Here is a 15205-nt window from a genome sequence, read left to right as displayed (position 1 = left end):
AGGGTATTATGAGTTTTTCCCTGGGCTGGCGGGCGGTCTCCAAAAGACCGCCCGCCAGCCCAGGGAAAAACTCCCTTCCCACGAGGATGCCGGCTCGTAATCGAGCCGGCGGAGTGGGAAGGTGCGACGGGTGCAGTAGCACCTGTCGCGTATTTCAGTGTCTGCAAGGCAGACACTGAAATACCTTGCGGGGCCCTCTTACGGGGGCCCCTGCCGTGCCCATGCCATTGGCATGGGCACGGCAGGGGCCCCCAGGGGCCCCGCGACCCCCCCTACCGCCATCCTGTTCATGGCGGCTTTCCCGCCATGAACAGGATGGCGGTAGGGGGGGGCAGAATCCCCCATGGCGGCGCAGCAAGCTGCGCCGCCATGGGGGATTCTGAGGGCAGCGGTAAACCGGCGGGAGACCGCCGGTTTACCCTTTCTGACCGCGGCCAAAGCGCCGCGGTCAGAATGCCCTGCGGGGCACCGCCGGCCTGTCGGCGGTACTCCCGCCGACCCTCGCCCCGGCGGTCGAAGACCGCCGGGGTTAGAATCAGCCCCAAAATCTTCCCTAGAATTTAAGATAGACGCAGTTACGCAAGACTTAAATCTACTTAGAGTGGACCATCGGAAATTGTCAGAAAGGGTGAAAACAACTGAGGATACCCTAAGAGCGACATGCCCAACGGTAACGGACAACCAGAAACAGATTCAGCGATTGGACGCAGAGGTGAAAATCCTGTGGAGACAAGCCGAAGAAGCAGAAAGCAGATCCAGGCATAACAATATTCGCCTAGTGGGGATCCCGGAATTCCCCCCAGAACAAAACTCGGAACTAACAACAGAGCAATGGCTAATCAAGGAGGTACTGAATGGCTCCCCCTCTAAGTTCTTCTTGGTAGAACGAGCGAATAGAATCCCGGGAAGAACCCCACTCCCGGGCCAGCCTCCTAGATCTCTAATAGTGAGATTCCTGAACTACAGGGATTGCGACCTGATACTACAACGCTTTCGCAACAAAGGTCCATTTCAATACGAGGACGCAGTGATCCACGCATACCCGGACTTCACTCAAGAAGTACAGAATAGGCAGAACTCTTTCATGAAAATCAAACAACGACTCCGGGAACATAATATTAAGTATGCTCTCCTTTTCCCAGCTAAACTGAGGGTGAGCTTAGAGGAACGCACGCATATGTTTGCTTCTCCAGAAGATGCCTGGACATGGATGCACGCCAAAGGCATAGCGCAGTCAAACGAGGGTGCACCTGAAGAGGAGGAGTGGGCTACCTCCACATCAAGGAAACGCAGCAAGAAACGCCCAAGGGGCCAGCCCACTGAGAAACAGGTGGCAGAAGAAAGAGCGAAAATGCTAAAAGAAACCCCGATACTCATGCAGAACCCCTTTGAGACACTCAGGATGGCCCCTCCATCTGGATCAGATTCGGAATCGACCAACTCAATCTTAACAATTAAGGAAGCGCTCAGGGGCCCAGAGGTCACTCCAAGAACTGCGGACGAACTGTGAACTGGGTACTGCTATAAAAGTGAGACTGTCAGACACCAGACAGGGCATCAGGAGTCTGGAATCCAGAAACGGCTGCAACAGGAACCACACCACAAGTCGTACTGGCTCCAAAGAGTATCTTTTTGAACTGTTAACCATTGATCATGGTGGTTTTTGTGCAATATGTAGTGACAAGGGCGACGGGGGACAGATAAATGAGAGGACCCACCAGGGGTGCCCACGTCAATACATGTGCACATTCACAGACTAGGTCTGAGAAAGGATGTGTGCTCCATATAGGTGACACATCCGACCCGATTGAAGGCCCCCCCATGAGTATCTGAACGGATACTGACCACACCAAGCAGCAAAGAGTGGGGCTTTTTCTTATACTTTTTCTTTTTCTTAAATATGTGTGGTAGTAGTCGGATTGAGGGAATAGCAAACAGGGTGGGTGGGATAGCGGGAGTTAAGGGGATTAGAAAAGGTCAACACTGCCAGCAGGGTACACTAACGCGCACGCCAGATCTAAATATAGGCCTAATAAAATGTGCAGACAGCCAGAAGGAAATGGGATCCCGGAGGGAGCACATGAGTATGACACCACATAAGGAAATATGGCTCAACATACCAATGCACATGCACAACAGTATGAGATAGTCACGTGGAATTTAAGGGGAATGTTCACACCGAGTAGGAGAGCGCAAGTGCATGCACGTCTCAAACGCCTAAAGGCCCACATAGCTATCCAACAAGAAACACATTTAATGGAAGCTGAGTTACAAGCGATTCAGACGAAATGGGGCGGACAGGTCACAGACACAACACACTCTGCGTTCGCTAGGGGGGTGTTGATCTGGATAGCAAAAGGCGTCCCGTTTGCCCGAACTTCACACAAGCTAGACATAGGGGGCAGGTATGCAATAGTGGAAGGACAGCTAGATGGGAGACAATTATCGCTTATAGGGATATACGCTCCCAACAACGCACAAGCGAGATTTCTGGAGTCACTCACCCCAGCATTATTAGATAACCCTGCAGCGCCTGCCATATGGGGAGGCGACTTTAACTGTCTACCTAACGTAGAGTTGGACAGATCAACTCCTCCTAAAAAAGCAACAACAGGCAGAGGCACCAAGAACTCACTACAGAAATGGGCGGACGACATGAGACTCCATGACCTATGGCGAATGCATCACCTCAGACAGAGAGAATATTCATTCTATTCAGTGCCACATAAGGTGCACACAAGAATAGATATATTGTGGGGCACTACCGACATATGTGGGCTGACGAGTGGGTCAGAATACTTAGCCATGACACTATCGGACCACTCCCCGCTTAAAATAACCCTGGGATGGGGCGGAACTCGCCAAGTAATTTCTGCATGGCGGTTGCAACCAGAAGCGCTCCAAGACCAGGCCTAGGCAGAGGGACTAGAAACAGCACTAAAGTAATACTGGAAAGTCAACTCGGAATCCGCAAACTCAAGGGCAGCAGAATGGGAGGCACACAAGGTGGTGGTTAGAGGGTTCTGCATGGCATCCTCCTGGGGGGTTAGGCGTGCCCTACACACGGAGATTAGCAAATTGGAGAAGGAACTGAGAGCACTCGAAATAGCGATAGCCGGGGAAGAGGCACCCTACACCGCACTAAAAGAAGCACGCACAAAATACAAAGAAGCAGATTCCCGCCTCCGCAAACATGATTATAAGTACCACCTAATGCGTCAACAATCTGAGGGAGACAGGTCGGGCAGACTGCTGGCTTGGCTCCTACAGGAGGCTCAGCAACAGACTCCAATAGGGACCATAAAAGTAGACAATAATGAGTTGGCCTCCATGCAGGCAGATATAAATGGGGCGTTCAGGGAATACTACACGAACCTATATACTAAACGAACGGTCTGCACACCTGGACAGCTCGTAACTTTCCTGGCTGGCTCTCAATTAACACAATTATCACAGGAAGACACTGAAAAGCTTGAGGTCCCACTAAGTGTAGTGGAACTAGAAGTCGCACTAACACAAATGCCAAGGAATAAGGCACCAGGAATGGATGGCCTACCACTGGAATACTATGCAAAATACTCAAACCACTTGAAGCCTCATCTACTAAAAGTATACGAAGAGGCCTGGAGTCACAAGGTACTGCCCCCCACACAAAGAGAAGCCATGATAGCGGTCTTGCCCAAGCAGGGGCGGGACCCCACAGATGTCAAATCATATAGGCCACTATCACTTTTAAACACTGACTGTAAAATCCTGGGCAAAATATTGGCCAACAGGCTGGCCCCTGTCATTCACACACTGATACATGAAGATCAAAACAGCTTCATTCCTAAACGTAATACATTCCTAAACATCCGTAGATTGATGGGAGTGACGAAATGGTACTATCATTGGAGATCGAAAAGGCTTTCGACACGTTGGGTTGGGATTTCTTATTCGACACTATGCGGGAAATGGGAATCGGCCCAAAATGTATACAATGGGTGCAGACACTGTACTCTGGACCACAAGCATGGGTTAGAACAGGCAGAACGGTATCCGAGAGGTTCCCGATCGCAACACACCTTCACAGTAGGCCATCTGTTTGCATCTACACTCTCATAAGTTCATATGCCTGAGCCAACGTCACACACTACACCTAATACACACGCCTAGGCCATTGGACTCACCTTCTCCTCTGGTCCCCCATAGAGCTGTCCATACAGGGGTACGACCTCCTCCACCAGCCTTTCAAGTTCTTCTGGGGTGAAGGCAGGGACGCTATCACCTGCAGGACGTGTCTTGATTGCTCCCAGAGGGAGTACACAGCAGCTCACATTGTGGAGGTCTTGCTGAAAACAGTGTCAGGAGTCAAGTGAGCAAAACTGAGGAAAATGGCGGTCATGGCTGCCACGTACAGGACTGTGGCTGCTGGCAGTAATCACTATTGGCCCAAGTCCGCCAAAGGCATCAATGTTAACCAATGGCAAGGTGCACGTTTTTTTCAACCACCATGATGACTTCCGCAGGCAGACTTAGGTCACTTCCAGCTGTCCACTACCGTAGGTCAGACGCCTGCCATTTTGGGCATGTTTCATTGATAGATCTGTTTACAATTCTGCATCATTCACATATTCCCCCAAAATGCTGAATATCCATATGTACTGCCATCATGTTTGTGCAACATATTGTCCAAAACATCACTTAGTGAATTGTTGAGGGAGTATATATGGTGATAGCTATCTTGTGGTACTCAGAGGTTCATATCCCATGGGGAGATATTGTATGATTACAAAACATATGTGTGAATTGTTCAGGACAGCAAAGTCTTACGGATATATACCCTGTAGGAAGGTAGCATCTTTCTATCCTTGTTACCCCCACTTTTGGCCTGTTTGTGAGGAGTATATGCCAGGGTGTTTTTACTGTCTCACTGGAATCCTGCTAGCCAGGGCCCCAGTGCTCATAGTGGAAACCCTATGTTGTCAGTGTTTATGATATGTGTCACTGGGATCCCGCTAGCCAGGACCCCAGTGCTCATACGTTTGTGACCTATTTGTGTTCCCTGTATGGTGCCTAACTGTATCACTGAGGCTCTGCTAACCAGAACCTCAGTGTTTATGCTCTCTCTGCTTTTAAAATTGTCCCTGCAGGATAGTGACTAATTTTACCAATTCAGATTGGCACACTGGAACACCCTTATAAATCCCTAGTATATGGTACCTAGGTACCCAAGGTATTGGGGTTCTAGGAGATCCCTATGGGCTGCAGCATTTCTTTTGCCACCCATAGGGAACTCAATTCCCAATTCTTACACAGGACTGCCACTGCAGCCTGCGTGAAATAACATCCACGTTATTTCACAGACATTTTACACTGCTCTTAAGTAACTTATAAGTCACCTATATGTCTAACCCTCACTTGGTGAAGGTTAGGTGCAAAGTTACTTAGTGTGGGGGCACCCTGGCACTAGCCAAGGTGCCCCCACATTGTTCAGGGCAAATTCCCCAGACGTTGTAAGTGCGGAGACACCATTTCACACGTGCACAACATATAGGTCAATACCTATATGTAGCATCACAATGGTAACTCCGACCATGGCCATGTAACATGTCTAGAATCATGGAATTGTCACCCCAATACCATTCTGGTACTGGGGGGGACAATTCCATGCATCCCAGGTCTCCAGCATAGAGCCCGGGTACTGCCAAACTAACTTTCTGGGGTCTCCTCTGCAGCTACCGCTGCTGCCAACCCCACAGACAGGTCTCTTCCCCCCTGGGGCCTGGGCAGCCTGGTCCCAGGAAGGCAGAACAAAGGATTTTCTCTGAGAGAGGGTGTTACACCCTCTCCCTTTGGAAATAGGTGTGAAGGGCCTGGGAGGAGTAGCCTCTCCTGGCCTCTGGAAATGCTTTGAAGGGCACAGATGGTGCCCTCCTTGCATAAGCCAGTCTACACCGGTTCAGGGATCCCCCAGTCCTGCTCTGGTGCGAAACTGGACAAAGGAAAGTGGAGTGACCACTCTCCTGACCAGCACCTCCCAAGGGAGGTGCCCAGAACTCCTCCAGTGTGTCCCAGACCTCTGCCATCTTGGATGCAGAGGTGTGAGGGCACAATGGACAGCTCTGAGTGGCCAGTGCCAGCAGGTGACGTCAGAGACCCCTCCTGATGGGTGCTTAACTTTCTCTGTAGCCAATCCTCCTCTGAGGGCTATTTAGGGTCTCTCCTGTGGGTATCTCTTCAGATAATGAAAGCAAGAGCTCACCAGAGTTCATCGGCACTTCCCTCTTCGAATTCTGCCAAGGATCGACCGCTGACTGCTCCAGGATGCCTGCATAACCATAACAAAGTAGCAAGAAGACTACCAGCAACACTGTAGTACCACATCCTGCCAGCTTTCTTGACTGTTTCCTGGTGGTGCATGCTCTGAGGGCTGTCTGCCTTCACCCTGCACTGGAAGCCAGGAAGAAATCTCATGTGGGTCGATGGAATCTTCCCCCTGCTAACGCAGGCACCAAACTTCTGCATCACCGGTCCTCTGGGTCCCCTCTCATCCTGACGAGTGTGATCCCTGTAACACAGGAGCTGAGTCCAAATGTCTTTGACAGTCCAGTGGCCCTTCCATCCAACTTTGGTGGAAGTAAGTCCTTGCCTCCCCACGCCAGACAGTAATCCTGTGTAGTGCGTGACCTGCAGCTGCTCGGGCTTCTGTGCACTTTTGCAAGACTTCCTTTGTGCACAACCCAGCCCAGGTCCCCAGCACTCCATCCTGCATTGCCCAACTCGCTGAGTTGGACTCCAACGTCATGGGACCCTCTTTTGTTGCTCTGAGTCGACCGTCGCCCTCAGATCTTCTAGGTGCCTGTTCAGTAGCTTCTGTGGGTGCTGCCTGCTGCTGCATGGGCTCTCTGTGTTGTTGACTTCCCCCTCTGTCTCCTCCTCCAAGGGGCGACCTCCTGGTCCTTCCTGGGCCCTAGCAGCACCCAAAACCCTCAACCGTGAGTCTTGCAGCTAGCAAGGCTTATTTGCAGTATGTCTGTGTGAAAACAATTCTGCTTCCTCCAGCACGCTGTGGGACATCTTCTGACCGAAGGAGAAGTTCCTGGCACCTTCCATTGTTGCAGAATCTTTGGCTTCTTCCACCTGGAGGAAGCCCTTTTGCACCTTCATCCGGGGTTTAGGGGGCTCCTACCCCCCTGGACCCTTGCTTAACTCTTGGACTTGGTCCCCTTCCTTTACAGATCCTCAGTTCCAGGAATGTGTCTTCAGTGCTTTGCAGTCAGTTGTTGTCCTTGCAGAATCCCCTCTCTCGACTTTTCTGTCTTTATGGGGTAGTAGAGTAACTTGACTTCTACTTTTCAGGGTCTTGGGGTGGGGTATCTTGGACACCCTTGGGCCCATATTTATACTTTTTGACGCACAACTGCGCCAACGCGCAGTTGTGCGTCAAAAGTTTTACCACCGGCTAACGGCATTTCAACGCACCATGCGGGCGCCTTATTTATGGAATGGCGTTAGCCTACGCTGCGGAAAAAATGACTCACACCAGGCAGCGCCGGCGTATGGGAAAATGGGGGTTGTGCGTCAAAAAATGGGGCAAGTCAGGTCTGAGGCAAAAATCAGGCCTCAAACCGGATTTGCGCCATTTGTTTTGACGCCCAACCTCCATTGACATGACTCCTGTCTTAGCAAAGATAGGAGTCATGCCCCCTTGCCCAATGGCCATGCCCAGGGGACTTATGTCCCCTGGGCATGGTCATTGGGCATAGTGGCATGTAGGGGGGCCCAAATCAGGCCCCCCTATGCCACAAAACAAATCTGAAAAAAATACTTACCCGAACTTATCTTTCCTTCCCTGGGATGGGTCCCTCCATCCTTGGGTGTCCTCCTGGGGTGGGAAAGGGTGGCAGGGGGTGTCCCTGGGGGTGGGGGGGGGGACCTCTGGGCTCCTTCCGAGCCCACAGGTCCCTTAACGCCTGCCCTGACCCAGGCGATAAAATACGGCGCCCATCAGGCTGTGCGTCGTTTTTTAAGGCCCACCCCCTCCTGTGCGTCAAAATGACGTCAGAGTATAAATATGGGGCACAGGCCTTAAAGTCATTTTTTGGAAGGGAACGCCTACCTTGCATATATTTAACGCAAGGCTGGTTCCCCCTTCCAAAAAATGACGCACATGGTGGAATTTTGACGCCCGCGGGGTCGGGCGTCAAAGTATAAATATGGGGCAGGGTTTGCGCCGATTGTGCGTCAAACATTTTGGCGCACATTCAGCGCAAACAGAGTATAAATATGCCCCTTAGTGTTTTCTTACACTCCCAGCGACCCTCTACACACTACACTAGGCCTGGGATCCATTCGTGATTTGCATTCCACTTTTGGAGTACATGGTTTGTATTGCCCCTAGGCCTATTTCTCCCTATTGCATTCTATTGTGTTCTACAGTGTTTGCACTACTTTTCTAACTGTTACTTACCTGATTTTGGTTTGTGAATATATATTTTGTGCATATTACTTACCTCCTAAGGGAGTATATCCTCTGAGATACTTTTGGCATATTGTCACTAAAATAAAGTACCTTTATTTTTAGTAACTCTGAGTATTGTGTTTTCTTATGATATAGTGCTAAGTGACATAAGTGGTATAGTAGGAGCTTTGCATGCCTCCTAGTTCAGCCTAAGCTGCTGTGCTATAGCTACCTCTATCAGCCTAAGCTGCTAGAACACCTCTAATCTACTAATAAGGGATAACTGGACCTGGCCCAAGGTGTGAGTACCACAAGGTACCCACTATAAGCCAGGCCAGCCTCCCACATACCCTAACATCGGTTTTATTTGTACGATGCCATTTACTTGGTTGCCAATATTCAGCAAGGAGGATGAATTTGGAGCATATCTAAGGGGTGTACTGTACATGTCTGAAGTGCTAGGTATCCTCTAGAGTAGTAAGGTGTGAGGTAATATACACATGTGCATGCTGCAAACCTAATTGGTTTTTCACTTCTCCCAACATAGTTATCCTGCAATGAGGAGAGTGAGACTACCACCAGCGAACCGTCCACTAGTAGATTTGGACAACATGGAGGAAAGCATGTCATCCAGACTTATCGTCTGAATCGTCAGACCATTATGGATCATTGTACTCAGTTGGAAGTAGACCTGATGCCTGCAATTTGCAATCCTTATGGAATACCTCCAATCGTTCAAGTCTTGTCAGTGCTACACTTCCTGGCCACAGGCTTCTTTAAGAATACAGTTGCCTTAACAGCAGGGATGTCTTAGGACATTTTCAGTCTGGTTTTGAAGGATGTACTGTGTGCATTATTGAAACACCTGGACAGCTACATCATGTTTCCCCAATGAGCAGATTTGCCCTATGTGAAGGTAGACTTTTATGGGATGAGACACATTCCTCATATGGTAGGGGCCATTGATGGCACCCATGTAGCCTTGGTTCCTCACAGGGCCAATGAACAGGTGTGTAGGAACTGGAAGAACTACCACTCAATCAAAGTACAGGTGGTGTATCTGGCACACCAGTATAGCACACAAGTCACAGCCAAGTATCCCGGATCTGTGCATGATTTCTACATCATGCAGAACAGCAATGTCCCACGTCAAATGGCACTACTATAAAGGGAATGGGCCTGGCTGGTTGATAAGTTTCCATTGTAGTGTGTGTTTGTGTGTTATACCTCCTGTCATCACAATCTAGCCAGTCCCAGAAACAAAGTTTAAGATGTTCAACCATTGTGTTCACATGTGACTCTGGCTATCCTAATCGCCCCTGGCTGTTGAAACCAGTGAGATATTGAGCAACTACAAGGTAAATCTGTTACAATGAGGCCCATTGGAGGACAAGGCATGTAATAGAGCAAACATTTGGCCACCTCAAGGCAAGATTCAGGCACCTGGACCTATCTGGAGGAGCCCTCCTCTATTCGCCACACAAGGTATGCTGAATAATTGTTGCCTGCTGAATGCTCCACAATCTAGCCCTGAGACGTCATATACCATTGATAGCAGTTGAGGGAAGGCAGCTCGACCAATGGCTGGAAATGCTAAAATGCCAAGTGATGGAGAGCCAGAGGATGAAGGAGCAGGTGACTCTAGGGCTGATGTTACCATTCAGTTCTTCAATTGACATAAACATGTGAAGTGGACCTTTTGATCTAATGAATGTGCACAACTTGAATTAGAAGGCTTCCAATACACCTTACTAGCTTCATCAGTGTGACTGTCATGAGCTCCAATGCCTATGTGTGAGTTGTGTTTGCAGACTGATAGGTTGTAATCTGTACATTTCAGTATCTTCTGCTGTTTCATGTATTGTTACTTAAGATACATACATAGAATTCTGTTTGGACTTCTTAGATTTGAGGTATGTTTCCTGCAATCTCATATCTTCTTTTCCCTCCACTCACTGATTTAGCAATGTCATGTTTGCCTCTGCAAACTAGGCCTGAGGTATTTATTATCAGTAGCCAATGGCAATTGGTGTCAGACATGAGAGGTGTACCTGACAGATTCCTAGTTACATGGATTTAGTTACTGTTGGATGGTACCTTGTTAGTATATCCTTCATACAGCTGGGATTCTAACTGCTTAGTCCTTTTCTATTACCAGTGGAGTTGGGGGATGTTAAATGGTGTATCATGTGTCTGGTGATGTTTGTAGCCCATGTGTGACGAATTGATCATGGCCTCTGGCTTTACAATAGGTGGAGTACTTTGTGATGGCCATGGGACCTAGATGTCTTTGTGTTCTGACTTTGCTGCCCAAGGTGGAGGTAACGGTACACTGACATAGGTGAGTGACATTCTGACAGGTATGGAGCCTTGTTAATGTATGATTGAAGCACTGGGTTCCTCTGTGATGTTATTTGTGTGTTCCTTGGGATATGTGAATATGTAGCTATGGTATGGGTATGTGAAGAGCCTATACCTGGTGATAGATAGGTCCAGTCTGGGTGCCCCTGGTAGTATAACATGACCCTGACTTATATAACCTGTATATGTGCTTGTATGATGCCATGACTGACATCCTGATGGTACTCTTTTTCAGGTTCTATTTACAGATTGGAATACTGACTATAGTTGTGTGCTGTCATACTAATTGGATTCAGGTTTATGTGCTGTTGGGATCTGATATTGTCTGATAATTGACATGACTGTTACCTAGTGCATGGTCAGGCTTGCTAGGAGTCTCACATTGGAGGTGCACAAAGCACCACGGTGTCCTAGTAGGTATACAGTACATGAATATGTAGGGGAAATTGCCATGTAACTAGATTCTGTGCAAGTGCATGTAATCTGCCAACTTACTTTCCAACCCTGGTATATCTTTTTCTGGTTTGGAATATTTGATCTGTGGCAATTGGGAATGGTAACTGTGCTGTACCAGTATTTTGCATTGGTTGGTGTTGTGTGCATGCCATTGCATTGCTGTCATTGCCATGCACTGATCCTCAGTGGAACAATCTTGTAGGTGTAGCTAATACTTTAGTCATGTGATGGGCTAGTGTATTCTGGGAGTCGTAGTGATCTGATCAGCCTGTGGTTAAGATGCCATTTCCAGGGTCTGTGAGGGCAGTTGGGCTGAGTGGGGTGGTGGCACGCAAGAGATGGACATTAGGTGATTAGGTGAGAGGTATAGTGGCACATATAGTTAATTGGAGAGAATTTGCGTGGTGAGACAGCATGCAGGACTAGTCAATTGTGTGACATGACTGTTGTGAGTACTTACCAGACTTCAGTCCCCCATGTATTCCAGTCAGGCCCTCTGGATGCAGCATCTCTAAGACCTTCTCCTCCCATGATGTGAACTGTAGGGGAGGAGGTAGGGGCCCACCAACAGTCTTCTGCACGGCTATCTGGTGCCTGGATGCCATGGAACACACGTTCCACGTAGGTGGTTTCACCTCTTCCTAATGTCCTCCTATGAGCGTGGATGACTGCCTACAGAATTAACCGTGTCGACTATCCGTTGCCACAACTCCATTTTCCAGGCAATCAATGTTTGTTGGACCTGTGCCCCAAACAGTTATTTCTCTACCCTGGCAATTTCATCCACCATGACCCTCAACTTGTCATCAGTGAAACATGGGTGTTTTTATGGGTATCTGTTTGTGGGTGTGTAGTCAGTGTGTGGGGGTGTTGTGAGGTGTCGTGCAGTGTTGAGCAATTTGTTGTGGTGTGGGTGCTGCGTTGTGAGGGGGTGATGATTGTGGCCTATTGTGTGTGCTAGTGTTGTGTGTATTGTGTTAGTTGTACCAATATGGGGTGTGTGCTGATTGTGTTGTGTATGTGGGCCTGTGGTGTAAAAGTACTAAATCTTTCTTATTGTCTTCTCTGAGTATGTATATAGCATTCTGTTTGCAAAGAATTGTGGGTTGTGCAGGAGTGTTTTATATAGTGCTGTGAGTGGGTGTGTATGTGTGTCAGGTGTTGGGTATTCAAACTATCCTATTTGGTGCTCTGACTGATGTGGGTTGTGACCATGGAGGGTTGGACCGCCAATGATATTCCACCATGGAAGAACTGCTGTGGTTATTTGTGGCTTGTAATCTGGTGGAGTAATTTGTTGGGCTAGCGGTTCTGGTGGTGGGACTGTCCCTTTGCTGTCTTCCAGTGTCCTGGCGGTAATTTATTTTTGGCTGGAAGAACCAATGTAGTTATTTGTGGCTCATAATCTAGTGGGTGGTAATTTGTTGGGCTAGTGGTGCTAGTGGTGCAGAATGCTTCTTTTCTGTCCTCCAGTGTCCTGGCAGTTACAGATTTTTGGCTGTTTTTTTGTGGTTTTCACAGTGTGAGTTGTAATACGGCAGTCAGATTACAGCCGATATGGCGTTTTTTTGGCAGCTGCCACCACAGCGGCCTTACTGTTGAACCATCAAACTCGTAATAATGAGTGCCTCAGTATTTTGTGAAGATGAAGCATACTTGACCACCATTTGGACAAGGTCAGTCTAAAGGAAGTTGGGATTCTCATAAGTGATTTGTATTTATGTACATCTAACGTGAAATAAGCATTAAAAAAAACAATGGAAGTGTCTACTCTATTTTCTTGATTAATTGTTGTATCACCCGAGAATTAAAGAAATGGTGGGTCCCCATAGCTACATCTGGCATTGGATGACTAGTCAGCTTTTCTGCTAAACCTGTTATTCTCAACTCGAGTACAAATTGTTCAAGATTACAGAGCAGAAAAATGATGTTGAGAGAAAAGAATAAAGAGGAAAATGCATTTGATAGTCCATTCTATATCTACAAGGGGATTTCAAGATGGTGATAAGGGAAGTGATTGGCTCCAATCCTGCCAAGCCCATGGCAATATTTAAAGAGTTTATTTGGGCAGGTCAAGGTATTAGATAGCAAAATGGTTTATCAGTTGCCAATCTCATATGAGATATAGATGGTGAATATGCCAGTTCTGCAGCGAACTGGAACAGGAAGGAAAGACAGACAGCAAAGAGTCAGAAGCGAAGAGCCTAGTAAATTGTGTCCCTTTGCCAGAACCAAAAGTGTCCTCCAAGAACAAGTACAATACATTTGAAATGGTGACAAAGATACTAGGTGAATCATAATAGAATACATGCCAAAAGTCATAGAAGAAAGAAACAACTCGTCCGTTATGTGTGGGAAAAACTGAAGTAGTGAAGCGAATGAATTGTCTACGGTCCTAACTAAACATACATTTTCTATCAGAGTTTGCAAAAGGCGGTGGCAGCTGTAAAGGGAATACAAACACATCTGAAGGTGACATGTCAAATACAATGCAGATGCATTGCTCTGGGTTCTACTGAAAAACTGAGAAGTCTGGTGTGCTACAGAAGTAAAATATTTTGCCTAAATAAGAGCATTGACATCATAGACAAAACTGTAAACAGATTTTGGAAAGAAACAGAGTGCAACCCACAGGGAAAGCCTACAGTCACATGAGAAATTAATCTGACCTCCAATTATTTTCAATAAATAGGAGAAAGAATAATGCTGCTATTTGCAATGAAATGATGCTAAAGTATAAAAGGCTATCATATTGATAAACGTAATGATCCCTGCTTTGCTATTCTGAAGAACAGTGAGTGAGTGAATTTATTGTTCATATAATAAAAACCATTCCAAAAATACATCTATTTCATACTAAAATACATGGACCATATTATAAATAACTTCAATATTAAAAAAAACTCATACTTCTACTTGAGCAGATTCCTGGGAATCTATTGCCATTGTCCTCTTCCTAGGGGGATGCCACCTTTAAGAATTTCACCGTACATGAGTTCAGAATAGGATCATCTGGTTTTAAACATTCTATTACTGCTTGTCTGCATGTTCATAAATCTTGTTGGTTAAACCAAAATTTTAATATGTGTTTTCTTTCTTGCATTAAGGCTGGGCAAAGACATAATGAATGACTCAGATTCATCTTCCCCTGCTTACATAGCTTACAGTGCTCATTCTCGCTCACCCTTTCTCTTAAGGAGACCATGTTGTCACCTGGTAGCTTCCCTAATCTAAAATGTATGAACCCTAGTTTTAGAATGAGGGACCAGCCTTCTTGGAAATACAGCTGCAGTCGGAGGAACTTTTAATTCTTTAACACCCCCCATGCATGTGATTTAAAAAAAAAAAAAAAATCTTTATCTTGTTGTAATGATAGCCTCTTTCTGTTGCTGTAGCTGGCTTGCCTCAACCGCGACCCGGCCTGACTTGCAGGTTCGTCACGGTGAAGACAATCTCCAAAACAGAGACTAATTCCAACGTAGGAAGTTGACCGGTACCTCCCAGCCTGCGTATCCGAGGAGGGCTCCAAGGACGTCGGATAAAGATCCAGGTTTACCCCGGTCGAAGGATTTTCACTTTGAAAAAACAACTAAGTCCGAAGGTAAAAATCTCCACCGAGGGCTCCCGCGACACGTATCCGGAGGAGAGTTCCAGGAGGTCGGATTGGACTGGTAGGTTCGACCCGCTGAAGAAAATCTTCAGAAAAACGACTAAGTGTGAAGGTAAACTTTTGACCGGGTCCTCCCGCGGGCTGTAGCAGAGCCAGGCTCCATTGCGGTCGGCCTTAAACTTTGACTTTGCCCCGGTCGAGGTTCGACCAGATGACCAGATTGGTGCTTTTTGTTTCTAGGCGCTAGAAAACAATAATTCTTTAAAAATTCATATCTCCGGTTCCCCTTATCCGATTTTTTTCGTTTGTGTGTCATTTTAAAGATAAAAATATGA

This window comes from Pleurodeles waltl, chromosome 5, assembly GCF_031143425.1.
Source record: "Pleurodeles waltl isolate 20211129_DDA chromosome 5, aPleWal1.hap1.20221129, whole genome shotgun sequence".
NCBI classification, from domain to species: domain Eukaryota; kingdom Metazoa; phylum Chordata; class Amphibia; order Caudata; family Salamandridae; genus Pleurodeles; species Pleurodeles waltl.
The sequence above is the reverse complement of the archived record's forward strand: the minus strand, read 5'-3'. Positions refer to the sequence as shown.